General features: G+C 41.2%; 1 protein-coding gene across 33 annotated transcripts in view; it reads left to right on the plus strand.

The window, feature by feature from the left end:
* GTDC1 (glycosyltransferase like domain containing 1) overlaps nt 1–27262 on the plus strand; it is a 200961-nt gene that overhangs the window by 17595 nt on the left and 156104 nt on the right. For 2 of the 33 annotated variants that reach the window (XM_071810696.1, XM_071810705.1), the window contains 2 exons: nt 10819–10999; nt 22714–22789. The exons of 19 other annotated variants lie outside the window; for them this stretch is intronic. The gene's annotated coding sequence lies outside the window, so the exon portion shown is untranslated. Of the gene's footprint in view, nt 1–8944; nt 9208–10321; nt 10509–10818; nt 11000–14634; nt 14820–21022; nt 21089–22713; nt 22790–26795; nt 26876–27262 lie in introns of those variants that run through there. 12 more of the 33 variants (XM_071810701.1, XM_071810706.1, XM_071810694.1 and 9 more) reach the window with 11 other exon arrangements.

The raw sequence follows: 27262 nt of genomic DNA on the forward strand, positions 1-27262 counted from the left end.
TGGGGTTTGGTGTCTTTTTAGTGTGTGTTTCTCCATTCAGGCCAGGCTACAGTGGAACTTGTTGGAATTGCAGGTTGCCTCATGAGCACGTTTGAGAGTAAGTGCAATGCCCAAGCATTGTGTGACTTCTTTCTCATTCAATGTGCAAGCCTTCCATTATAATTCAGTTTCATAAACAGGATATTGGTGGAGATATATATATATATATATATATATATAAAAAATATGAAGAACGAAGTATAGAGCATTCTGCAATAGGTACAATGGAATCCCCGTTATACAAACACCAAGTGAGAATCTAAGCAGTTCTGTATTCCCTGTTAATGATCTGTATTTCATGTGAAGGGCTGACCTTTGCAAGGCCATTTCTGAAGTAAAGAACAGGCTGATCTGTTTCTCCCACAGCTAGGAGGGCAGGGGGAGATTTGGTTGATCTTATTTTCTTCAGCAAGGCTATCACAGGGAATGATGGGGCCAGTTGCTGAGATCGCAAAGGACTTTGCAGCCCCAGGCATCTTTAACTATGTGCGAAGACCGATTCTGTTTAATGCAAAAGAAAAATAAAAATGAAATGCCTAAGTTTAGACTGAACACTGATTCAGGTCAGGAAAAATGGGATCCTTCCCACTGACTTCAAATAGATATGCGAGACTTTCATATGATGGTTCACATAAATCAAAATGAATGGGCATTAGATTACACATTCATCATTATGATTATCACTCGACCTGCTTAGCATGTGCAACCTGGTAAGCACTTGCCAATATTGTATTTAACTACAAAGACAATATTAGAACATAATCTTTTGAATTGTATTCAGTTTATTGTGGTGGTATCAAGCATAACGGGTTTGAAATGAACAGGTGACAAAGCATACATACTTTGCATGAGGAATCTGTGGGTTTTTTTACATCTGGGGATCTAGGTACTCAGATGTAAAGCAGGCTTTTTGTAGCAATAAGAGTCTATTTAAAATTACATTTTTTTTAATCCAATATTTAAAATATGCTATGACGGATATTTAAATGCTTTCTTGTGGACAAATCCATTTTGCCCGCCCAATCGTGTAACTTCATCTTGAGCCAGTTTTGTGTTTCCAGCCTCTTAATTGTTCTGTGATCTGTAGTGTACGAAGAATTAGATGTGTCCAGTCCTCAGGGTTTGGTTCATCTCCCTGTGCTCAGATCTTGGGATGTGTTTCTTGTTTTAGGGGTTGAATGCTATTACAGAGCCTGTTGCCTCTGCTAACAAGACTTGCCCAAAAAAAGCCTCAAGAACACTTCGTAGCATCCAAATAAGAGGCTGAGGCATTGTTTTTAAACATTTAAAATAATTCTGAGATCTCTTGAAGGGAGATGTTTGGTCAACAGGTTTGGTACCTGCCCTTGTGAGAAGGGGCTGAGGGTCTGTTGGGGTTGCAGAGTCCACCTGAGGACTCATAGTGGGATATACAGTCAAATAGATCCCACTTATTTTACCAGCCTTTTTATGCATAAGCAGTTCTAGGAAGGCCTGGTAAATATGGGACTACACTTTTTGTTCCATTTGTGGTTTAAATTGGGCCATTCACTGGTTTTGTTATCAGATTCTAATGCATGACTGTAGGGTATGGATCTGCACTTGATTCAAGACAAATAAAAACCTCTATCGGGGCTTCTGTTATTGTTGAAAGTCTCTAATCACTTGCTGTGTTTTTTTGGCATGTGAACTTAGGAAAGCTGATCCTAAATGTGACTGTGATTCTTAAGGGGAAAAAAAATCACATGTTTTCATTGCTATTGGAAACTAGGTGAGCATCTCAGAGGAGCATCCTCTGTAGGTTGTCCACAGTGTATTTGGTCAAGAAAAAACAGTTTAAGGAATGTGACGTGCGATTCTTGATGCAGAAAAAAAGCTTCTGTGTGCCTAATACATTGAAAAACATTTGTTCAAGAGCACATCTTCCTTGTGCAAAATGTGTCCCTGTAATAGTATTAAGGTCACTATCCACATAGGTTATCTCATACATACTGAATATAACGCCTGAGGTCAGCTTGGGCTTGCAAATGCGACTTTAAGGAATGTTTTGTCCAGTCCTGTTAAAAAGCATCTATATTAGTTGTTTGTTTAGAAACGTATTTACTTCCTGGGCTTGTCTGCAGTTCCTGATTAAAAAAATAACGGTTGTGAATGCAACATTGTGTCCTGCTTAACAATTTTGGAAATAATCCTTATGTGTATATGTACACTCATTGACCGATTCTCTTTTGGTATTAATTTTAAGGTAAATGTTTTCTGTTCTGGATGTTTAAGGCAGACTTCTCTATTCTTTACAAAACCTTGGTGTGAAAAAATGCGTTAATTTTGTGAGAATGACTGTTGGATTGTTCATTGAAGAGTATTAGAGTGAGTCTGTGACTCAGGGAGGGATTATCAACACACTGTTTCATAAAAATCAAATAAACTCAGCTTCTGGATCAAGTGGGCAAGTGCACATGTCCCTGTAGTTCTTTGAACATCCTGGCTTGAATCTTTGCTACTGCAAATGTCCCTGCACTTCATCATGTGTTGGCGTGTTCACCGAGAATCAGCATTCCCCTTCTGTATTATCTCTCGATAGCTTTTACATTAATCCTTCAAAAGTACTGGACTGCTTAATGGAGTCGGAATAAAAATAATGCATTTTCAGGAAGTCTTCTGCTGTGTTATGTTTGCTTTCCGTGTTTCGCTTAAGCATTAATCAATTAAGTGATTTTGATTCTAGTCATTTCTCAGGTTAGATATATGGATGGATAATGTACTCTGTAAATGAGGTGTGGAATGGTTGGAGAAATGCACAAGCTGATGCTGTGCAGAGCTAAGTCAGGTTGGGTCTGGCTTTATTTTATTAATGGCTTGTGTACGCTACCTGTGAATGCAGAGCAGTCTGGCAAGGCCAACGCTGAGCTGGAGCTAATGGGCTGTCCTGGGTCTGAATTGGGCCTGTAGAAAAGGGCTCAGATATTCATTTTCTACCTGTACTTTTCTATCTGTTTTGCTTCTTGAGTTGTCTATCATAGGATGGTTTGGGTTGAAGGGACCTTCAAAGCTCCCCCAGAGCCCCCCTGCCATGAGCAGGGACATCTTCACCAGCTCAGGTTGCTCAGAGCCCCGTCCAGCCTGGCCTGGGATGTCTCCAGGGATGGTTCAGCCACCACCTCTCTGCCCAACCTGGGCCAGGCTCTCACCACCCTCAGTGTAAAAAAACTTCCTCTATATGTCCAGCCTGAACCTCCCTCCTTTAGTTTAAAACCATCCCCCCTTGTCTTGTCACAACAGGCCCTGCTAAAAAGTCTGTCCGCATCTTTCTTATCATCCCCTTTTTAGTACATAAAGGCTGGAATAAGGTGTCCCTGGAGTCCTCTCTGAGGTCTCCTCAGAGCCTTCTAACAGCCCCTGTCATCAGGGCTCTCCTGTTCCTGCTGCTGTAGGTGACAAAGAGGTGTCTTGGTCTCTTTGCTGCTCACAGTATAGCACAACTCTGGGTTGCTAAGCCTCGTTTGATGGATATCACTGTTTCAGGTTTTGCAAGTGGAAGAATCTTCAGCAAAATGGTTTCCTGAAGTAAAGATTGCGAGGAGATGGTTGTTCTGGGGCTGGTTGGAGGCTGGTGATGAGACTCACACCCGAAGGAGCATCGTGGGGAGGTGAACAGCCCAACTAACAGCCAACCCTGATGTCTTCTGGTCACCCAGCAGCCAGATTCGTCGCACACCATGTAGTTATTCATCGAGGTGAAGGAGAAAGGAAGCAGCTTATTTAGGTTTCTGCTTCTTATCTGTAGTGCTTCTTAAAACAATTGAGCAGTTAGTGGCCGCTACTTTCAAATGTGTACATTCAGCTCAATTTTGCTATCGACTCTGATTTTCTTGGTGCCCTTAATAAAGGTGTGCGTGTGGGGATTACTTTTTGCTATTTGCTCGGCTGTCCTGGAATGAGGGGTGTTTTAATGCTTAAACTTCAAAAGTTACCGGTTGGCTGTACTGAGCAACAGGCCACCAAATGCCACAGTTCTGCTATAAATAGACCAGAGAGTCTTTCAACAGAAATTTGTTACTGATTACCTTTAAGGATTCTGCCTAAAAGTGAAAGGTTACGGTTTGTGATATTACATAGATAATGAAGAATACTTCACCAGCATTTCTTGAGTGTCACGTTATTTCAAAATTAGATTTATTATAGGTCTGTGCTAAGTGTTGTCGCAACTCAGAGTGACCGTTCCCTGCAAGTGAACGTCCACTGAAGATGCTCAGTGTGATCTGTGACGGAACTGAACTGGATGTAACTCATCAGAAGCAAAGGTGCAGCTCTTTTGGTGAAGAGTTCTCAGCTCCTGAAAAGCCAGTCTGGGCAGATAGTGGATGCTAACGATGGAGGGAGTCTTGTCTTGCTTAAAATATTTCCCCAAAGGTCTTTTGCCCACTCTGTAATAATTTCCTTGAATGTATCTTGGCTCTAGCACTCAGATATTCCACAGCCTGTGAGTTATGCTGAAGTTGTGACTTTTACAGGGTTTTTGAGGGTGAAATTGCTGTTACTTTCTTTTCTTTAAATTTCATGAGCAGTTTATATAATGCAGTTCCTGTCATGCTTTGGCCGTGAATCAGCAAAGCATTTACGTGCATGTTTTAATTGAAGTGTGGAGTTGTCTTGCTGTGCAAATGTTGAAGTCGGTGAGACTATTAATTAAAATTAAGTATCTGCATCGGTGCTTTTTCTAAAAATAAGTTGCTTCATAACAGCTTTGGGCTGCATTTGGGGAGGAGGGGGTTATTTTCTCAGACTTTGAAAAGAGATATAGAACTTCGTCTGAATTTTGTGATGATAACATGTGGAGCGATACCAGAGGGCAGAGTGTTCATGGGATGGAGCGTGAACTTTCTGCCTGGTAAGATGTCCCCTAAGCTGCTATTTATTTTTAAATAGAGAATAAAACTATTACGCTTTTTGTATTGTGCGGAGGGTGGTGTTAAGGAAAACTTCAGGAAAAGTTAAGTAGTGGCAGCACACAAGTTATACTTGTACAAAATAGGCAGTTCATCTTGCTTCCCAAGTGCCTGGTTACAACTCTGTTTTTATTCCATCAAGTACAACCTCGCATCAGTTATTATACAGCAGTTATTATAGTTAAAGTCGGTGCTTCTCAGTGTGAGGCTTCTTAGCTGGTTGTGGTGTGTGTGTCACTGATGTTTTCTGCCGGTAGCTGAAGGCATTAAAGGTATTTCCAGGGAATACTGAGCTGCTTTTTCTTCCCCTGTACATATTAGACAATTTATTACACAAATTTACTGTACAATTTACTTTACAAAATTATCTGGTTTATTAATTCTCACGGCACCGTGGTGAAATAGCGCGCTTTTATCTCCTAAGCCTGGCTTTTTACCAGGCTTACTTTATCATGCTAGTCTGTTACCTTTTTTTCCAGGTTTCATTTAAAACCAGACTTTGCTTTTGGAGCTCCAGGATTCCCCACTTGCAGCCAAGCAATAAATTCATAGTGGAGGGAAAAAAATCTCTGCAAACACAGAAGAGGAATGTGCATCGAGTTCCTTGTACTGTCAGATTTCTGTCTGTCTCTTCTTGCAACACTGATTTTTAAGCCCTTTAAGATAGACCTTTTTGCAGGTATGTATATAAAGCACTGACCACACGCAGGAAATAAGAGAGCTTAATATATGTGACACGAGCTGCGAAGAAGCCTCTTTTGCCTGAGGTAGTACAGATATTGAGGTGGTAATTCTGAAGGTGTTTCAGTGTGATGATATTCCCACGCTTTTGGATTTTTACTGCTGCAGTTCTTAGTCTTTTATTATCATTTATTCTTCTATTAGTAGTAGAAACTGAGACTCACGCTTGCATGTGAATACAGTTCAGACTCTTGCTGAAAATCACATGGTTGTCTCAAAAAATTGGGCTCGGAAGGTTCCTGTTTTAAGTCATTAATTGAGATTGTGGGAGGAGGGAGTTGCATTTGGTGCTAAAAGTTTCTGTGAAGAATCATCAAGCGAACACAAAGCAAAATTTAGATTGTTTGGGGAAAAATACCAACGTTGCCATCTTTACTACGAGCACGTCAGTCGCTCTTTATTGCTTTTTAGATTTGATTTCATCGTAGTGTGGCGAGCTTTTCAATAAACAGAGTGGTTTCATTTCTATAGCACTAGAATTATTGTTAATGCACGGTTTCACACTGCGAATTCCGTATGTAATATTGTGTCCGGTGGGATCCTGGATCGCAAAATTTGCATAGTTATAGTGCTGGTGACATCGTATCTCATACAAAGAACCTGGGGACCTGATACAATATCAGTAAAACTGTCTCATAGGTATGATTCAAACAGTTTTATTAGCAACATATGGGGTATGAAGGAGCCACAGAGGGTAGTTTGGAGTGTAAGGGTGCTGGCCTGTCTTTTTCAGCCTGTAATTATATCAGCCCTCTTCTATGGCATTATTTGTTGCTGCTCTGGGATTGCTGAAAAATAACTACTAATATGGTGACACAAAGGATCAGAATAAATTATAATTGTTGACTTTACAAGAAATTCATTGGCAAAAAGGCTTACTATCCTAAGCTCGGGTGTCATTTCTGGTTCAGCCTCGGTGTTAAACCATGTATACGAAATAATATCTTTTAGGAAGTCTTAGGGTTTTCTGGCCGCCTCATCCTGTTGGATGTGATGCTTTGTGATTTGACTGATGCCGGGAAGAAACTTGGCTGCATTTTGCTTTTTAATCTTAAGCTAGGGGTGCATTTTTGTTTAATTGACGCTAGGACATTGAACTCCCGTTCCCCAAATGGAACACATTATAACCAGTCATCTTCAAATGAAGAGTTAATAATTTAAATGCTTTGACACTTCAAAACTAGCAAAAATATAACCAGAAGTTTGCAGTAGTGCTCTGTTTAGTTGTACTTCTTCAAATCATTTTTTGTGTGTATATATATATATATATATATATATATAATTTCTGCATGTTGTAGAAATGCTAAAAGTTTGGAGGTTTAATGTTTCTGCTAATTGGCTGACTGAAGATCCGCAGTGTATATGGAGCTATTAAAGTACTATTTGACTCCTTCTCTGATAACTTTTTACAATGCTCGTGTGTTTAAAACCACTGAGCGATGTCTCTTTGCAGAACAGCCTGTGTAGGGAGTTAGAACCCTTACACAGACTTTACTCAGCATTACTTTTGAATTTTCTTATTCCACATTGAGGTTCAAAACTAGAATCTGGTGAAGATGAACGGGAGATCTGTGAGGAGGGGTCACCTTGTGCTTCTGTGGTTCTGGGACCTCTGTGCTGCTTCACTGATGTTGAATTCTTTTAATCTGTTTATCTTCATTTCATTTCCATTATTTCAGTGTAGATGCTTACTTAAACTTGTAGGAATTTGATCTGGAAGGCATCCTGAGAATTGGTCTTGTTTTCAGGTAGGATGAAACCTGTTTACCTCATCACTCTCCAGAAGGACCTGAAGGGCAGTTCTAGCCAGGGGGGGATTGGGCTCTTCTCCCAGGCAGTCAGCAATAGGACAAGGGGGCAGGGGCTTCAACTCTGCCAGGGGAAATTGAGGCTGGAGATCAGAAAGCAATTCTGTGCAGAGAGAGTGGTCAGCATTGGAATGGCTGCCCAGGGAGGTGCTGGACTCACTTGCCCTGGAGGTTTTTAAACTGAGATTGGCCATGGCACTTAGTGCCATGATCTGGTCAATGGACTGGAGTTGGACCAAGGGTTGGACTGGATGATCTCTGAGGTCTTTTCCAACCCAGTCCATTCTGTGATTCTGTTTGAATCATATACATGAAAAAAAAAAATCAGTAAAAGAATATACTTTGGAATTTATCGCTTAACTTCTTTCTTAGAGTTAAAGCTCTCAATCAAAAGTGGCACTTCAGCTGAAGATATATTAAGATTCTAGTGTTTGCTTGCAATACCTTCCAGAGCAATTCTCATGGTAAACTACTGGTACTTACTCCCACAGTGCAGCTTTGCATCCCTTGATGTTCTCACGTCTTGGTGGCATAACCTAGGTCATATTTCTTCTGTTGTTTTTCATTTTTTAAAATGTTGTGTGAAAAAACCTCAGTGAAGTCAAGACGCATTTCTTGTCAAAAAGTAAAATTAAGATAAGTATGATGTGACCATTTCTTTTTGTTCCCCTGACAAATGTTGACTGGCCAGTCCTCTAGATGTGTATGAATATATTTGGTTGCTTGTGTTGGTAAACTGTTGGTATGGGAGTAAGGATGACTGGCCTGTAATTTGCTTTGTTTTCTTCTTTTTTTTTTTTGGAATAAATATTGTTTGTGCTGGCACTTCATGGTTTTGGGAGCTTTTTTGACTTCTGTAGCTTTCGAAGATAACTGCAGGTGATTCCGGAACTATTTCAACTAGTTCTTGTAATATTCAATAGTAAAAGACCTCAGATTTTGCCAGTTTGAGTTTGTTTTGATAAATATCCTCTTATCCCATTTCTACCCCATCTCTTCAAAATCTTGGATTGGAAACTCCCTGAAAAACTCGATGCTGTTGAGAATCTTAAGTTCTTCTATAAAGACTGAAGTAAAAAAGTCATTAAACCTTGTCATTTTGAGAAAAAAGTAGAACCATGTAATGAGTGGAAACGTGTCATCTAACTTGTAATTGAAAAGTGGGCAAAGATGGACTTTTAGGTACATAAACATCACAATCTTGTGATCTCTGTATCTAATGCAGCTGGTCCGGTGGCTTCGAGGTGACCGTCTACAGGGTAAAATGGTCATTTTCTGTGTCTTACAGAGTCATCTTTTTCTTGTAGACAACATTAAGCATAAACTTGTACTGGTTTAATGTATTTTTTTACCTTTTTAATGTATTTTTGCTTTTTACACACTTTATTACAGTGTTTTCTCCTCTCCTATATCATTTTTTGTTTGGAGTAGAAAGTTCACACCTACTTTGCTAAAGATGGTAAAGGAGTGATTCCAGAAATCAACTATTAACTAAGAAAATGGTATAAACAGATCTGGACATCGCATCGCAGGAACTCGAGAACTGTCTCAGGAGCTTCTAGAATCACTCATGTTAATTGCTGCATATCTGGTAAATGTGCTTCTTGCAAAGTACTGGAAGACTTCCCAAAAGTTCCTGTATTTTAAAGGGCAAAAAGGACATTGCAGTGGATTTAGCCCAGGACAAAATAAAGGTGAACTTGGGCTTCTGTCAGTGAAGGCTTAAAAGCTAAAAAAAATATAATTTGTGAGACAAAGCGGATGTATTTTTTTAATAGGATTGAGTGTCTGGCCTATATTGCTATATTAAACTAATTTATTTTAAACCATGAAATCATTGCAACACAATATTTGGATATAAAAACGTGGATTACGTGTAGCTGAGACACAGAAGAGATTAAAAGTGTCCTGTTGCTTAAAGTGTAACTTTTAATGGGATGAGGAAGACTACATTGGGTGGGTCTCCCATGTGTTCATGGCCCAATTACTCTTAATCAGCAGTTTTGTCAGTGATGTAAGTTTTGCTGCTTTATTTTTCAGAATATGCAAAGGTTACTGGAGAAATAGATCCACAGTTAGTCATGTAGTTCAGTCATCTAAATACAGTAAAGCTGTAGCTGGTACAGAAAACTTCGGTTGGGAAACCCCATGTTGAGAATACGGGTGTGATGTGAGGAGAGGCTGAGATGGTTTGGCCTTGAGATGAGTAGGATGAGGGGCACAAACTGAAATACAGGAAATTCCACTTAAACACAGGATGAAGTTTTTCACTGTGAGCGGTCAAACATTGGAACAAGTTGCCCAGAGAGGCTGTGGAGTCTCCGTCTGTGGAGATACTCAGAACTCGACGTGGTCCTGGGGATCCTGCTGTGGTTGACCCTGGTTTGAGGAGATGGTTTGGACTAGTCAGTCTCTGGAGGTCCCCACCAACCTCATCCATGCACCGATTCTGTGCCTAGGGTGAGGACTTGGAGATGTGATGAGCTGTGTAGACTATAATGCCATGGCAAAAGAGCTAGTGCAGTTTTTGCAAATACAAGATAGACCATGAAGTAGACAAACACATAAGATGTTGGCATCAACTTACACAGCACTGCAAGACTGCCATTAGTGTCTTGTCTTGAATTCTGGTGCGGTGTTTTCTGACATGCTTAGAATAATGGTGGCCATCTCCTGTAGAGAAGACATTTAGTGGCAGGTCAGGTTGACAGGGTCTTTGAGGAGAGGAGGCAAGGTCCACCTGGTTTATCCACTGTAGTATTTGATCAGGTATGGGACCAGACTCTTTTTGGTGGTACCCAATGACAGGATAAAGAGTAAAGGGCACACACTGAAGCACAGGAGGTTCCATTTAAACATGAGAAGAAACTTCTTTGAGATGCCAGAGCCTGGACCAGGCTGCCCAGCGAGGTTGTGGAGTCTTCTTCTCCAGAGACATTCAAACCCACCTGGACACCTTCCTGTGTGATCTGCTCTGGTGAACCTGCTTGAGCAGGTGGGTTGGACTGGATGATCTCCAGAGGTCCCTTCTGACCCCAAATCAGTCTGTGATTCTGTATGAAGTATATGAACCTACCTACTCTTGGTGGTCAATAGGCATAGATGATTGTGGACTGTCCTGTTGTCTGCCTTTAGCTCAAGTGCAGTCTTCTTTTGCAGACATTATTTATCCCAAATACTTTCTTTGTCTAATATTTGGGTGATGTAGTATTGGGTAGGATTTTGATGAAGCTTCTTAGCCTAAAACAGTTGAAAAGTTAGACCAGATGAGCTCATATCCTTTTTTCTTTTCTCCCTCTATTCAGATTTAAGAAAGCTATTACAATACAATTGGGAAAACTGCACTTTTTCTCATCCGTTCTATCTGCTTCAGATGATAAAGTACTGCTCACCACTGAGGTCCATAAACAAGATTCATAAACTACTTTGTTGAAGACATCTAAAGCAGCACAACCTGGTACTTACTGCTCCCAGTTTTGGATGCAGGTAATAATACTTTTGATAAATATGATGTGTTAAATAAAAAAGGGCAAGTGTGTAGTTCCCTATTCGACAGGAGGTAAGTGGCTCATGGCCAGTAATTCAATGTAGAGTGGGGGTCCTGGTCCCTGCTCTTGCAGTGTGTTGTCTCTTTGAGGGTCACTGTGCCTGTGCAGAATATCATCGATTCTGGAGCAAAAGCCTTAGTTTGGCTTCATCCTACACTTTGTGGGATGATACTCCTGGCTGGTTGTGAAGGTGGTCCCTTTCAGAAGATCATTAATGGATCAAGTTGTGGATCTGGTTGTGTGGTGGCATTAACTGGCCCCATAAAGAAAAAGAGACTTGATTGCCTTCTGTGCCCAGCTCAACGGGTACAGAATTCTTGGTGTTAGTAGATGTCTACTAATGATTTGTGCTGCGCTAGCGCTGAAATGGAGCTACAGTTCACATTGTGCTTCCAGTGTATGGTAAGTTTTTCCTAATATCCAGTCTAAAGCTCCCTGGTGCAACTTGAGGCCATTTCCTCTTGTCCTATCACTTGCTACTTCAGATGAGACCAACCCCCTCCATGCTACAACCTCGTTTCAGGTAGCTGTAGACAGCGATAAGGTCTCCCCTCAGCCTCCTGATTTCTAGCCTGAACCCCCCAGCTCCCTCATCACACTTGTGCTCCAGGGTCCATCTCAGATTTGGCTGCAGGTTGCAGAATTATGAAGGTGACAGTTGTGTTCTTGGCTCTGCAGGTCCAAGTGCCTTCAGGGACTGTCCTCTGCTGTGGACTTTTCTCCACTCCCCTTTCCTATGCAGTTTGAGGCACAGGGTTGAGTCCTTCCCTCTGCACCTTCTGGGTGTTTCAGCTTGTCCTCATCCCCTCTGGAAAAGCGGTGGGATGGCACTAGATGGCTGTGATATTTGTCTGTACACTGTGTCCAGTGCATTTCTATTATTTGAAGGCAATTCCTTCAGATTTATGCATTTTTCTTGTGTGGTCATTTGTCCTTTTCACAAAGGGCATGTAACCATGGTTTAAATTGAGTGCATTTAATCTTGGACAAGGCCACTTTTCACAAGTAAAAGCCTAATGGGAGCCTAGCTGATGAAGTAAGAATTTTTTTAGATTACTGGAGGGCTTACAAATGATAGAACTTATTTAAAACTGGGAAAAATTCCAAAGTCTTGCATTGAGCAGCATAGGAGAAAGGGACATGAGGGTCCTGGGGACAGCAGGGTGACCATGAGCCAGCACTGGGCCCTTGTGACCAGGAAGGCCAATGGTACCTGGGGTGGGTTAGAAGGGGGTGGTCAGTAGGTCAGAGAGGTTCTCCTGCCCCTCTACTCTGCCCTGGGGAGACCACACCTGGAATATTGTGTCCAGTTGTGGCCCCTCAGTTCCAGAAGGACAGGGAACTGCTGGAGAGAGTCCAGCGCAGCCACCAAGATGCTGAAGGGAGTGGAGCATCTCCCGTGTGAGGAAAGGCTGAGGGAGCTGGGGCTCTGGAGCTGGAGAAGAGGAAACTGAGGGGTGACCTTATTAATGTTTACAAATATGTAAAGGGTGAGTGTCAGGAGGATGGAGCCAGGCTCTTCTCAGTGACAACCAGTGATAGGACAAGGGGCAATGGGTTCAAATTGGAACACAAGAGGTTCCACTTAAATTTGAGAAGAAACTTCTTCATGGTGAGGGTGTCAGAGCCTGGCCCAGGCTGCCCAGGGAGGTTGTGGAGTCTCCTTCTCTGCAGACATTCAAACCCGCCTGGACACCTTCCTGTGGAACCTCAGCTGGGTGTTCCTGCTCCGGACTGGATGAGCTCTCCAGGTCCCTTGCAATCCCTGACATTCTGTGAATATTCTTTTAGGGTGCTATTGCTAGGAGCTGATTTTCTTCTCTGAATTGTGAAAATGTAACACTTGAAAATCTGAGGAATATGTCTTAGCGCAAAGCAAAAAACGATATCCTGTGTTCAAATGGCAGCAGCAGCAGCGAGTACAGACAGTTCTGAACCGTGTGGTTGCTGCTGTGAAGGTACCTCAGAGACTGAAAGTAGAACCCCCTTTCAGGCTCTTCCATCCTCGTACCTGTGACTCGCATCATCTGTGGAAGGGGCTTTACCACAGGGCTGCAAAGCGCGGATCGAAAGCGCGTGTTACCAAATGTCACGCTGCACTTGGGGCTGGAAGTGGCTGAGGTGTGGGGGGAGGTTGCTGTATGTTTTTTTCAGAGAGGTGTAGCATGGGCTTTTCCTATGCAGAAGCAAAAGCAAGTGTAGAACGTGAATTAGTGCTCTGTAGGTGCTCATATATGTTTATACATAGGCTGGGGTGTTCTTTTTCTGCCCTTTCTTTTTTTCCTGACAACTTGAATTTGAATATTAACAACTGGAAATTTCACAGGATTCTGGTAAACAGTTAATAATTATTTTTAGGTGATTTCCAGGCTGTAATCTCATTAACTCACTGTTTCAGCGTACTTTGTAACAGGATCTTTTTTTTTTTTAATGAGACAAACCGGGGTATTTACTCAGATGTTTGGTAGGAAACAACAGCATCATGATAGTGGGTAAATCCTGCGAGTCTGCTGAAGTTCGTGCGTAAATCCTGCGAGTCTGCTGAAGTTCATCTGAGCAGCACGCCTGGTATAGACAGAACAACTTGTGCAGAAGTTAATCTTAAAATACCTGTTTTCTGTCTGATTTTTGCACTTTGTGGGGTTGTTTTTGTTGTGTGTTTTTATTTTCATGAATTATGTATTCACATAGCAGGGCAATTCTGAGCATGTCTTAACGTATGGGGCACAGTTAGAAGCAGTTTAAAAATCTCACTTGGGATGGATTTGAATTGTTACAAATATGGACTATATGTATATACCTCCCTTCACTTGAGGGATATTTAGCTTTTACTGGCTTATAGACCCTGTGACAGATAAGGGTGCAGATCTATAGGAAGCAATATTCTCGCTGAGATCAGGAAGAGTCGTTCTATTCCTTTTTGGTTCATAAAAATTAGCTGAAAAATAAAGCCCACAGCTGACAACAGTGCCTCTCTTACAGCAAATACCCAGATTTTAATAAGGTCAAAGGATTTACGAGGTAGCTTTCCAGGTACCATGTACTTACTCATATCACTGAACAACCCATTGGTATCATTTATTTCAGTGATGAGAGCGAAAAAATGAAGTATTGTCATTCTTGAGGGTGGACATGTACAGCCTGTGCAGAATTCTTGATCCTGGCTCACCTGGGGCATAACGTTCTTGAAATAAACCTGGATTTGCAGTGTGATAGCTCTGAAGAATTGACCGAGCTTGCGAGGCCGACTGGTTCATCTCAGCTTAGGATGGGAACTAAAACCCCTCCCTGCACCTAATGACTTAAAATATGCTTTTATCTTCTGTACTGAAAGAACATAAAGGTTTTTTTTTTTTAAACATTTTATGCAGAAAAGCTGCGTTTTGTGTCATGTTATAATTTTTTTGGCGATTTAATTATAGTCTTAAAAATGCGTAAGTGACTGTACAGTTCTAAAAGCATTCGACAAAACCTAATTGTGTGTTCTGTGGTCAGCAAAAACTTAGTGGTCGGTGTTGCATGTTTTTTTTTTGTAAGGCTATTGGCAGCTAAAAGAGTTATGTGTTTCTATAGATTTTGTGAAACTGCAATGAAAATGAAGCTATCACTGTGAAACTCACAGGTTTGACAGTAAGAATGGCCCTTTGATCTCTGAAGGCTGCTGGGTTCTCCAGACAAGTTGAAACCATAAACATTTTATGGCACAAGATGAAATGCTGGGATCCAAACATAAATTTGAAGAAGAGAAAGAAGAAAAGGTTGGTGAATGCCTGCATCCTTGAATTTCTTGACTTGCTGCAGGAAGGAAGAGCCACGTCGTATTTTGGTAACTTCTAATGCATTGGAAGAATATAGACTACAGGTGACTTGGACCAAATCCTGCAGACATCCTGCGTGCAGGAATAGGATCTAATTTTAGTAAAATAAGATTTTATGTTCATCTTGCATTGTCCAGAATGCTGAAGAGTTTTACCTAAGCTACCAGATGAAATATTTCTATGTGTTTAGTCACTGTGGAGGTAGAGCGAGTCCAAGGCCATGGGTTTAAACCACAATCTTTGTTTTTGAATAGAAGAGCATGGAGGGAGAAGAGTGTTGTCATGTTCCTCCTTTGAAAATGAAAACAAAGGAGACTGACATCCTTTTACTTTTTCAATCAAGTGTCACTCATCCTCAACTTGTAATAGTCAATTCAGAATGGCTACTTACACTTCTTAACAAAACTGGATGAAAGAGCCTTGCAGATGAGTTAAAGACCACAAGGAAAAAAGAAAAGAGCTCGTAACTTCATAACTTTAAACTGAATTAGTCGTTTCTTTGAATTGCTTGTTTTCAGTCGTGTTGCCATAGGTATCAAAGCAGCTGGTTATTATCATTTCTTTGTGAGGATTTCTGCTTTTAACTTTTTCATATTCGCGTTTCAGCAAATCAAAAGGGAAGGTGTGTTGTTTTAAAGATACGCTAAGCATACCTATGCGGAGCCGGTCGAGGTTTTGTGGATACCAGAACGCGGCAACACCGCATCTGCATACGGCAGCAATGTAATTACATACTGTGCAGTCTTGGGAAATGTTTATCTTGGTTGCTAAAGCTTCCTCCTGACTGGTGTTTTATCTCTCCTGACTAGATGAAGCGAGCTCAGGTACCGCTGCTCGCTCCACTTAGAGCTTTCTCGTGGTGTTTGAAAGGACCCGAAGTGTCGGCTGCCAGCAAGTTTTAATGATAAACGCTGCTTTTATGGATTTATGTTCAACTCTGCTTCGCTTTCAGTTGAGACTTTGAGCCTACAGTATTGTGTCTTTGATAGCTTGGGAGACATCTGAAGCCCCAGATGTTTTAGGAATGGGGGAAAATCCTAAAGGTTAGGTTTCCTAAAGGTTTGGGAGGAGTGGCTGACACACCAGAGGCTGTGCTGCCATCTGGAGACCTGGACAGGCTGGAGAGTTGGGTGGGAAAAACTTAACGAAATATAACAAGGGGAAAGTGTAGTGTCTTGTATCTGGGTAGGAACAACGCCAGGTTCCTGTATAAATTGGGGAATGACCTATTAGAGAGCAGCATAGGGGAAAGGGACCTGGGGGTCCTGGGGACAGCAGGGTGACCATGAGCCAGCACTGGGCCCTTGTGGCCAGGAAGGCCAATGGTACCTGGGGTGGGTTAAAAGGGCGTGGTCAGTAGGTCAGAGAGGTTCTCCTGCCCCTCTGCTCTGCCCTGGGGACACCACACCTGGAATATTGTGTCCAGTTGTGGCCCCTCAGTTCCAGAAGGACAGGGAACTGCTGGAGAGAGTCCAGCGCAGCCACCAAGATGCTGAAGGGAGTGGAGCATCTCCCGTGTGAGGAAAGGCTGAGGGAGCTGGGGCTCTGGAGCTGGAGAAGAGGAGACTGAGGGGGGACTCATTCCTGGGGATCAATATGGAAAGGGGCAGTGTCAGGAGGATGGAGCCAGGCTCTTCTCGGTGACAACCAGTGACAGAACAAGGGGCAATGGGTTCAAACTGGAACACAAAAGGTTCCACTTAAATTTGAGAAGAAACTTCTTCATGGTGAGGGTGTCAGAGCCTGGCCCAGGCTGCCCAGGGAGGTTGTGGAGTCTCCTTCTCTGCAGACATTCAAACCCGCCTGGACACCTTCCTGTGGAACCTCAGCTGGGTGTTCCTGCTCCATGGGGGGATTGCACTGGATGAGCTTTCCAGGTCCCTTTGTGTGCAAGTAGTGTAGCAAGGATTATCAGTCCCTGAATTTAGAGAGTATTTTGTTTTTAGGCTTCGTGTTACATCATGGAACAAATGAAAAAATTGCGTTAAGGCATCAAAGGTAACTGCACGCAAAATCCTTATTGCGGCAGACACTGAGAAATGGTGTTTTGGTGGGGTCTTGTGCGTAACTTTGTAGATGTGACCGACAATAACTCACACAGGAGCCACTCATCTTCCTCATGGTGTTGTCATTCATGAAGCTTTCCTCATCCCGATGATGGAGCTCTTGTATTTATCTTCTAGGAGAACGTACAGTGAAGTCATGGAGGAGTAACTTAAACAAATGGAGCCCCAACCCACTCCCGCATGCAGCACTGTTGGAACCTCTACAGCTTCTTGTACTAAAAAAAGGGTATTTTGGGGATGATTAATAGTGTTTTTTACACTTGCATCTTTTAGTAATGTTTCTTATTTAGTGTCATTTTGCTAAATAAAGGTTTGGTTTAGTCTTAACTTGAAAGGCTGGCTTTAAAGCAGCATGCAGGGAGTGATTTCCTTTTGAAGATTGAATCTATTTACAGAATCTCACTACTGTTTTTAACGAACTTCTTTGCAATGTTTTCTTTCAACTTTCAAAATTCATTAGCCGTAAACCGTGTGTAAAATGTCCTCAATCTCTGAATTGCTGTTTTATTCAGCAGCTTTGCGTATCTCTGAATCTAAATTTAAAGGAAAACCTCATTTAGCGAGGAAATAGTTAATAACAAAACATTACGAATAGTGTTTGAGGAGGCTGTTAGTTTTGCTCAAGAAGTTTTCGTTTTGTAGAATTTGTGCTGCCTCATTATTTGTAATATTGAAACTACTCCTTACCAATCATAGCAGTCGCTTACACGAAGAAATGAAAGTCATGGTTACAATTCTGGATGGAAAATACTGAGTGAGGCTTAGTTGGCCAAATTCTGTTTTGAGGTAAAATGGTAAGAAGTGTTGCACAGAGTGATCATTTTAACAGGGTTGCAAACAGGATTCTTAAAGTCTTTCTGGAATGACTAAATTTAATGAAAAGATGCAGCATAAACCTTTTGTGAACCAAAGACAGGACCCAGATTTTGCCAAAGTTGATGCCAATGCACCTCAAAACTTGATGTCAAAGACTGAGATGAATTTCAAGGCGAGTGTGCAGGGCTGGTTGTGCTGGTGGATGCAGCACAACCATCACCCCAGCTGGGTATATAGGGGCAATTTTTACTTCCCTTTCCAAGGTTGGTTGACTTTTGGTGGTCACTAAACTCTTTTCCTTTATCATAGGTGGGTAGTTGACCTCAAGTCTCTTTTAGTTTGAGTAATTATGCTTGACCTCCTTTAAAATTCCCTCTGTGGTCTCTGAATAACAGGCTAATTGTAACTCTTATTTCTAGTAGGGTCTCTTGCTGGCTGTAGCGGTGACAACGTGTTTTCTGCAGGTTTTAGTTGTCATTTTTCTGAAGGTTTTGGAACCTCTTGGTGTTCAATGATTGGGGATGATGGAGCCTGAAGTTATTGTTGGCTCAGACTCTCAGCCCAGGTGAGGCCGCTCCATCACTATAAAGTTCAATTTAAATTGACTTTTGGCATCTAGGGATTTTTTAGGTATAGAAAAATAGCACGATGGGACAAGTTGGCACAAGGAGATGTGATTGATGTGTGCTATACTTCAGCCATAGGATCCATTCTTGGGGAGCATCATTTGGAGAGATTATTATATTATCGTGTATTTTTCCCTTTTCTATGTAGATTTGACTGTTGGCAGAATTAATCTGGATGCAGCACTTAATGTATTTAGTTATACATCAAAGTAAAAATCTTTGTCTTCAAAGAGCCAATAGAAATATTTACTACTATATTTTTAACTGCTGTGTATTCTGTGCACTTTAGTACTAAGTTTTTTGTCTTTAGGGAAAATACCAGGAATTTCTGTGTCTTCTAACATTCCCCCACCCTTGCCCAACAGATCTGCTTTGTTAATGACGCAAATGCAAAAAGACATAGCCGGTACATCTGTAAGTTAATGACCAATTCAAAACCAAAATGAAGGTAGAAATTCTGATAATATTACAAAATCAAATAGTTTCAATAAAAAACTTGCACATTTGTTTTATATAGCATCAATATTTTTATTAAAAAATTATCTCTGTGCTAAGTAACAAGTTAATTTGTGTCTCAGTGAAAAATATAAAATGACTATTTGCCAGTCATGTAGAATTTTGTAGCTCCTGCTTCTTTCCTAGCAACACCTTGGAGCAGTTGCAGTGCGTTCTCTTGGAATGTAAACCACTTCAGTGATGCTAGAAATGCTTTGGAGTAGATCAGCAAGTTGTTAGACCGAAAGACTTCAAGAGGCAATACATTAGGCAAAAAGCAGTGGCGATACCTGTAGAGCACACCATACGTGCCCTTGAGCACAAGATAATAATTAATTGCTCATATTCCCATGCAAACGAGCCCGGGTGTTGATGTTTATGAATTGCAAAGATCGCCGCGATACCAACTCAAGCTCCAAGCTGCTGGAGTTGTTTATACCCATTCAATTTTTAATGTACCTATAAGATGGCTCAATGAGGGCGTTTAATCTAAAGGGATTTGCGTGCCGTAATCGCACCTCCAGTGATTTAAACACAAAAGTAAGGGTCATCCTTCGAGGTATTTTAAGTGCGAACTTCCACTTCAGTGTTCATAATAAACAGTGAGAACATCTCTGAAAATATCTTCATGATGGTCATTAAAAGTCATGAAGTATCTGCTGTTAGGTAGCCCGCAGGGTGAGAAGTTCCCCACAGCTTGTGGGTACCTGCTTCGCTAATTAGTTCATACTCATTCACATCACACGTTTTGCACTTCGGTCTGAAAGAAAATATTTGACTAGAATTGACTTTCTCTGGCATTCCGGTACAGCGGTGCTGAGCTTCCTAAAACCGCAATCGCAAGAACTGTGTGATTTGGATAATAATTTGAATAAAATGATTTAATTTGTAGTTCAAATAAATGTAAATATTAATTGTGAGCTTATACATCCTAGATGGATTTTTGGTTATTTTGTACCATATATGCTTTACATTGTATGGATGTAGACTCCTGATAGCTTAAGCATTTTGTTCTTGCAGAAGTCTTGGTGTTTCATTGTATGTGCCTGTAAATACAGCAAAACTGGGAACAAATAGGGCAAAAAATGGGAATGCAGAGCTGCTTTGTGGGGATGTGGTGAGCTGGAGGGTGACCTTGGAGCGACCGAATTTTGGGGGAAGCGAGTAAAACTGGCCCAGGCTGCCCAGGGAGGTTGTGGAGTCTCCTTCTCTGCAGACATTCAAACCCACCTGGACACCTTCCTGTGGAACCTCAGCTGGGTGTTCCTGCTCCATGGGGGGATTGCACTGGATGAGCTTTCCAGGTCCCTTCCAATCCCTGACACTCTGGGATGCTGTGAACTTGATTTCTTTTTTAACTGGAAGATGTTAATGTGAAATCCTATTGTGGAAGCTCCTGGAGTTATCAGGTTTGATTTGTGTTTAGCCAAAAAAAAACCCACTCCAAATTTCCACATGGAAGTGGGAGGTAACATTTCCCAATTCCTTTAGTTGTGTTCAGTGAATTAAAAGAAGATATTAGGAAAAAATGAGATCATGTGAGTATATATTACCTGTACCATATAATTTAAATCCAAGCTATTTTCACTGAATTATAAGAGTGGGAGGAGTTTGTGAGTCACCATGGAATGCAAAATGTCAAAATGACTAATTATACTGTTACGGGGCCGAGGAGATACGGTTAATTCCTGAGCAGCGGAACAGGTCTTTAAGGACTGTGGTAAGACTATCCCTGATACAAATATAGCTAATACTATTTGGGTATAATTACATTAGTTGTCATGGCACCGTTTAGCAGATTACATCGCACCGTTGGGTTCTTGCATGGGACAGTGCGGGTGGTTTCGTGTAGGTAGGAAACATAAAGCTGCATCATGTTTTGCATGTGGAAATTCGCCGTGTGTTCCACCTGATTTTATGTGACTGTAATCAAGATAATAATTACGATATTTCACTTGTGCCAAAGTTCTGCTGTGTAGCAGATGAGAATTTTTTTAGATCGTGGGAGATACTAAATCACGTCCCCATTGCCTCCATCACACTTTTTCAGTAGATCTCCTCTTTTAGTAATTTTTAAAAAGCTTTATTTGTGATGCACTAGTGCAAAAAGAGTTAATTTCACCTTAACTATTTCTCACAGGAGCATGTGGGCAGGAACTTTGCTGCCAGACCCTCCTCTGCTATTTACCTGTGTCTGGGTTTTAAGGTAAAACGTTATTCCTGTGCTCTAAACAATGTGCAGAATTTGTGGGACTTAATTCCCCGTTTTCAAATAGAAATAATTATTATCTGAACACTTGAGCAGAGCCAGAGCAACAGGCTGATTTAATTTAATTCTGTCAAATGCAACACCTTGCGTTTCTTGACAAGGTTTTATTGGTGTATCATTTAATGTAGGTGCTGCTGGAAGTCCCGTCGTTTGCTTGTTTTGTTAAAGCTGTAGCATTTCTATAGGCAAAAATTAATCTGTTTATAGGAAGGATAGTACAGGAAATTATCTGAAATACTGCGACAAAAATATTACTAATGTTACGTAATTTGGTTAAATTGATATTGTGCAATTTAATTAACTTTTAAGCAGGGTGGGGGGAAGAATCTGCAAGTGAAGAGATGCTGTGGTCTATATATGCAACATACAAATTGCAGAAGCAGCTGATACATTGAATAACGTGAACAGTGACCGTGCTTCTTGTAGTTCTGTGAGAAAATCTATCACAGTTGTGAACTGTGAAGAAATGCACTTGGTGCAGAGTCCCACCCAGACCTGATGAACAGGGATTTTTATTTATATTTCATTTATTTTGCGAGAGGTGAGCATTTGCTGCGCAGTGTTACTACTTCTGTGATAGCTGATTCATCCCTTTGCTATGCAAATTTGAAGTATACAAGGACTGGGTTTTTTTATTTAAGAAATATGCCTGCAGGCTGTATTGGTAGGCTTTAGGGAGATATCTGGTTTGGTGTGAAATAAATAGTTGTTCAAAGATCACATGAATTTCTGTCTTAGAAGATGAAAAGTGACGCTGTGAGCGTTTTGAGCGCGCCCTCCCGTACCCGGTGCGTGGGTTTGTCACTTGGTTTTGGTTTTTCAAAGAAACCTCGTGGTAAAATGCCCAGAGTTGCAGGTTGGGTGGTGGAGAGGACAGCAACGTGTCACCCGAAAAATGCAAAAATGAGGACTTAAATTTCAGACACCCACCCCAGTCCCAGCCTCTGGGGGTTTGATCCTTACTGGGCCTGGTCGAGGGCGTAGTTGCTTTTGCTTAAACATCTATTTTCAGACTGTTTGAGTGCTTGGCTTTAATGAATGGATTATATACCGTAATTCAGGTTTATGTACAAGTCGTAGGCATCCAAGTTTGAGTGGAATGGGAGGAGAAAAAACCCTCTGAAAACATTTGATTGAAAGACGCTTTGGTACTTGCAGTTGGTGTTGAAGATTTGTCTTGCTGAAGAAAACAAAGCATTTCCTTAAAAGCCATTTGCTGCTTGATGCGGGACACACTTTAATAGACAATTACAAAATATAATAGCAGCTTAATCAAACTGAAGTTGTAAAATAGCTTTTAGGTTAAACCCAGCCCCTTTTTATGCTGTTACTTTAAAAAACGTTGATCAACTCCTCGCTTCAGTAAGAAGTGCAGTTTGATTTTCCTTTTTCTCTCATCCAGCAGACATAGTGGTTTCTTTTCTGCTACAGAGGAACGATGTGTCTTGGAACAATTTTTGCCTTTTCTATGAAAAACTTTATCTTAATTTATCTAACTGCGGTGAGGACTTTTATACTTCAATATTCTAAACTAAATTAACTTGCTTGTTACCTTTCCATAGAGACACTTTGGACTTCTAAGCGTGAATCAGCACTGAAGTTTAAACGCCTGAACTTGTGTTTCTTGTGCACACTCAGGTAATACCCACTGAAATTAATAATCCCCATGCTTGTCTATGTGATGAAGTTGTTATACTGATTTAAATAGAGCTGACCAAAACAAATTGCAGCTCTCTAGGTGGGCCAGCAGAAGCTTTCCCTGTGTGTCTCCCCAAAATGTCCTCCCTGGTCTTAAATTTGTCATTTTTAATGCTGTCCTATTGTTTTCATTGAGAGGGATTAGTCAAGGTAAATCTTAGCTTTTGCAGCATTAACATTAGTTTATATATGTCATGTTTGTCTCCTAGCTAAACTAAATACTACTATTTTTTTAACCATCAGTTTGTTTAAAATAACTAGTCTACGTAGAACTTGATATGGTGTCTCCAGTGAGGAAAAAATCATTAACAGATGCATATTTTCAGCACTTTTTTAAAAAAAATAATGTTTGCATTTCCTGATTATCACGGCACACCCATCAGAACGGTGCAGGAGGACCCGTTTCTGGTGGTCGGGGTGTTTGTTTTTTGGAGGGATGGCTGGAACCAAAGCCATCGCTTCTCGGGTATCTGAAACTATGGCCTTGCATGGGTGCTGGGGATGTCCCAGGTAATGGCAATTAGGCCTGGAAACCATTAAAATAATTTAGCTGTGGTTCTTTGGATGAGACCAGTGTCAGAAGAAACAATGTACTTTGTAAGGCCTCAGCAGCAGATTAAAAATCGGTGTAGCCTAAAGGAGAATATAGTTTGTGGACATGCCAACCGTGACAGGGGCCTGTGCCTGAACTGGATTTCATGTGCCTTTTTCCTCACGAAATTTAACGTTTTTTCCTTCACGTTTCACATAGAAGCAGACAAATGAGGAAGAAAATCAAATATTTTGTGGGAAGCATATGGAGGAGCCCTCCTAGGCCTGTTTTCATTATGTTTCCAAGCCCTTTGGACAGAGTTCTGAAAAGCAGGATGTCTGGCAGGCCGGGAAGAACGAGGTGCCTGGCTGCTCTTCCTGGGCCTAATGGCAGAGCCTCCTTTGATCAGACGGAGAATTATATTCTCTAATTCTTCTACAAAAGTTCTTTTAAAGTCGTCAGCCGGTCGTTTATGCTCCTCCGCGGCTTTTGTTTTAAAAAATGATTTTATTGAAATGGAAGCACGTCGCCAAACAGCGCGAGTTAAACCTACCTGTATATCCCAGTCGGGATCTGCTTTATTGCATTTTTTCTGTTACTAAAAACGTAGTATTTTTATTATTTGTAAAAGAGGCAGAACAGGAGACGGTATCGTACATAAAAACATCATGAACCATGCGTGTGTGAGAGCTGATCCTTTCTGCTGGGGCTCTTCTTTAGTTACAGGTTTTTCTTCAGCACTTACATCCTCAATTTACATGCCTGCCTTCAGATTTTATCTGTTTTGACACAGAGTACACAGATAATTGCTAAAATAGAAGTTAGCAGGAAATTCGAGGGTCTTTTTTTGTGTTTCTGAACTAGACAAAATTGTTATAGTACATTTCAATATTCTCGTTCTTTTAGATAATTATTTCCTCCTGTACGTAAGTAACGCTATTAACAGCGACGGTGCTTTGAACTGTCATTTCGTACCACTTGAAGTTAATTGCTGGAAAACCGGGGGGTTTTCTTCTGCACATTAACCGGTTTCATAGAAAGTGTATCTCTCTTTACTGAGGATGTCACTCTGAGGTAGGAATAACTACGGTAAACTGAATAGCAGAGCAATCGAGCCTTTGATGGCGCAAAAACATAAGCACGTGTTGAACTCTACACTCGACCTATCCCATTTACTTGATATTGTTGCAGTGTAAAGCACCAAATGTTATAGTTTATATTTACTGTTCTCAGTAGTTTCTCTGAAATGATAAGAAAACCAGGCCTCTTATCCTGTAGTAAAGTGAGTAGAACAGTGAATATATCAGCATTGATACAGCACGAGGTTGCTTTCAAAATAATTGAAGAGGATGAGCTGATTTTGGTGACTTAATAACTCACTGTCTGCAAAGTCATATGGATTTGTATGAGGGATTTTTCCTGCTATCGGAGGCAATGCAACACAAAACTTGCAATAGTAGTTGTGGTTATCCAACAGTATGTAGTTATTGAATACTTATAACATGATATTTAGTGTCTGTATTTAGTGCAACTTTCTAGTTCGCATCGAGGGATGTGACTCACAAGACTGTCATTTATATTCCTTTACATTATAAAATGTACTTGACAAAAGACTTGAGATAATTTTTCTCAAGATTTGGATTCTGTGGGGTCAGAAGTCAGGCCAGTCCGTCCCAATGTAGCAAGTACCTTCTTGGAATATATTCTGGGTTTATAAAGTGCAGAAGTATGTACATTTTTTTGTTAGCGCCAACAATGCCTTCATTGTAGGAATCCTTTTTTGAAAAGATTTAGTAAGTTTAATAATTATTATGGAATACTTACAAATGCATCTTTTCTGCGAAGAATTGAAAGCGATTTTTTTTTTCCTCTTGGCATTTGAAAAGCAGAAAAAAGTGACTACTACAACAGAATTTTATTAATGAATGATTTACACTGGTTCCAGCTGTGACCATGTGATTAGTCCTTCACTAAGCAACAATGGGTATTTTCTTTCTGCTTTTATTTGATTTCCAAGAATGTGTCATCTGTTACATAAACTGCTGCCAGTATACCCCATGTATACTGGTATTTTTTATTTCCCCAAAGCGTAAGACAAATACCCACCCATATCCTTCTGGAAATACTGTTTTAAATGAATTGGGAATTTTATTGACTATATCTGATTCAGCATGCCAAAAGTCATAAAACTTAAAATATTTATTAAAAGCACTAGGCTGTAGGATGCCTTGTTCCCTGGTAGTGCAAAAAGATGGATTATTTTCACTTTTACATTTCTATCTTAATATTTTATTACAGCAATACAATGTGTTATAGAGGTGGACAAGCCTGCAGATTGAAATGTGGATAGTCCAGATTGTTCCTTTCCCTCGACCATATGGTGTAGTTCTAAAAGCCTTTTGTACGCTGTCTGTTCAGTTAATTGTAAACTCGGTCTTTAACGTACCTTAAAGAATGAGATATATGTGAACTAAAAGTCACCATATCCTCTGGTAAGTAAAGTTTGCTATAATATATCTAAATTTACCGTCCTGGTCTCTTGGTAGATTTTCTTTCTGGGCGAAATTTGAAAGTCTTTCGCCGTTTCTTGGTAACGAATGTGAGTCTGTGCATGTGGAGAGACAGGTTTTTCCATTTCCTCCTCAAGAAAGGGGGGGAGATTCGAGTCTATAATGAACATTTCATAATATTTTTGCTTGGCAGGCAGCTCTGCCAGTGGGTGATGTGCAGGAACATCGAAGATTTCTGACAGATGGATGGTAGGACTTCTAATACACCTACACACATTGCGGCGTCTGATGTTCCCCGTGTTCCTCTGATGCCTGAGAAGCTTCTGCTCACCATTTGGTCTGATGTTGCCCAGCGCTGGGCTTTAGAAGAGCAGAACCAAGTCTCTCTCTGAACTTTCATATGCCACAGAGAGGCTAATTTAGTATAGTCCTTGCACAGCGAAGCATTTATTATGGAGGTGAAACAATTTTATATATATATATATGTATGTATGTATAATAGAGTTAAAAACTAATTGTTAGAGAGTTTGAGAACGAATTTTATTTTCTGTTGTCTCAACGTAAGAAGCTATTTGGGACAAGTGACTGTGGCAGGATGCAAACCCCCCCCTCTCCCCCCTTCAGTATGGAAGGAGTAGACACATCCCCCTCTCTCTCTGCTGTTTGAGGTTAACAGCTTCTTTTGTTTGGCCCCAGAGCCCCCTGGCCAGGGCCGTTAAGAGAAAGGAGAAGGCGGTGGGGAGGTGCCAGGAGCCGCTGGGCGCCCGCGGCCCGTGTGGGGATGTTTGGAGGCTTCAGGGGCACCCACAGCCGGGGTGGGGGTGCAGAGAAGCTTCTGGAATGCCAGTCAGATCTGATCAGCCAATCAAAACGGGGCTCTCGTCGAGACTCCGCCCATTGTCGCGGATCTCTGGGAGCATGAGCAAGACGGTGCTGCCGAGACCGCCACGGGGTGGAGACTCCGCTCGCCTCGCCGCCACGGGGGTGAGTGAAATTCACCCTCGCAGGATTGCGAGTGTATTTACTTTCCGTGCACATTTGCACGTGTAACTTTCCGTGCACATTTGAGCACGTGTAAAATTAATCCTCGCATAATCGCGAGTGCATTTTTCCTCCCGTGCTTCCACATAAGCACGTGTAACTTTCCATGCACATTTGCACGTGTATTTCTCCTCGCAGCATTGTGAGTATATTATGAATTTACCCTTGCAGAATCGCGAGTGTACACTTTCTGTACTCAATCCGAGTACGTGTATCCCTTTAAAATAACCCCACACGGTGTTCAGTCAAGTGCGGACTCTTCCCGGACTCCGGGACGGCTCCGGCATTGTTTTGGTGAAGCCGTGTGCATGCACTCTGTGGACCTCCTGT

This window comes from Patagioenas fasciata, chromosome 7, assembly GCF_037038585.1.
Source record: "Patagioenas fasciata isolate bPatFas1 chromosome 7, bPatFas1.hap1, whole genome shotgun sequence".
Classification (NCBI taxonomy): domain Eukaryota; kingdom Metazoa; phylum Chordata; class Aves; order Columbiformes; family Columbidae; genus Patagioenas; species Patagioenas fasciata.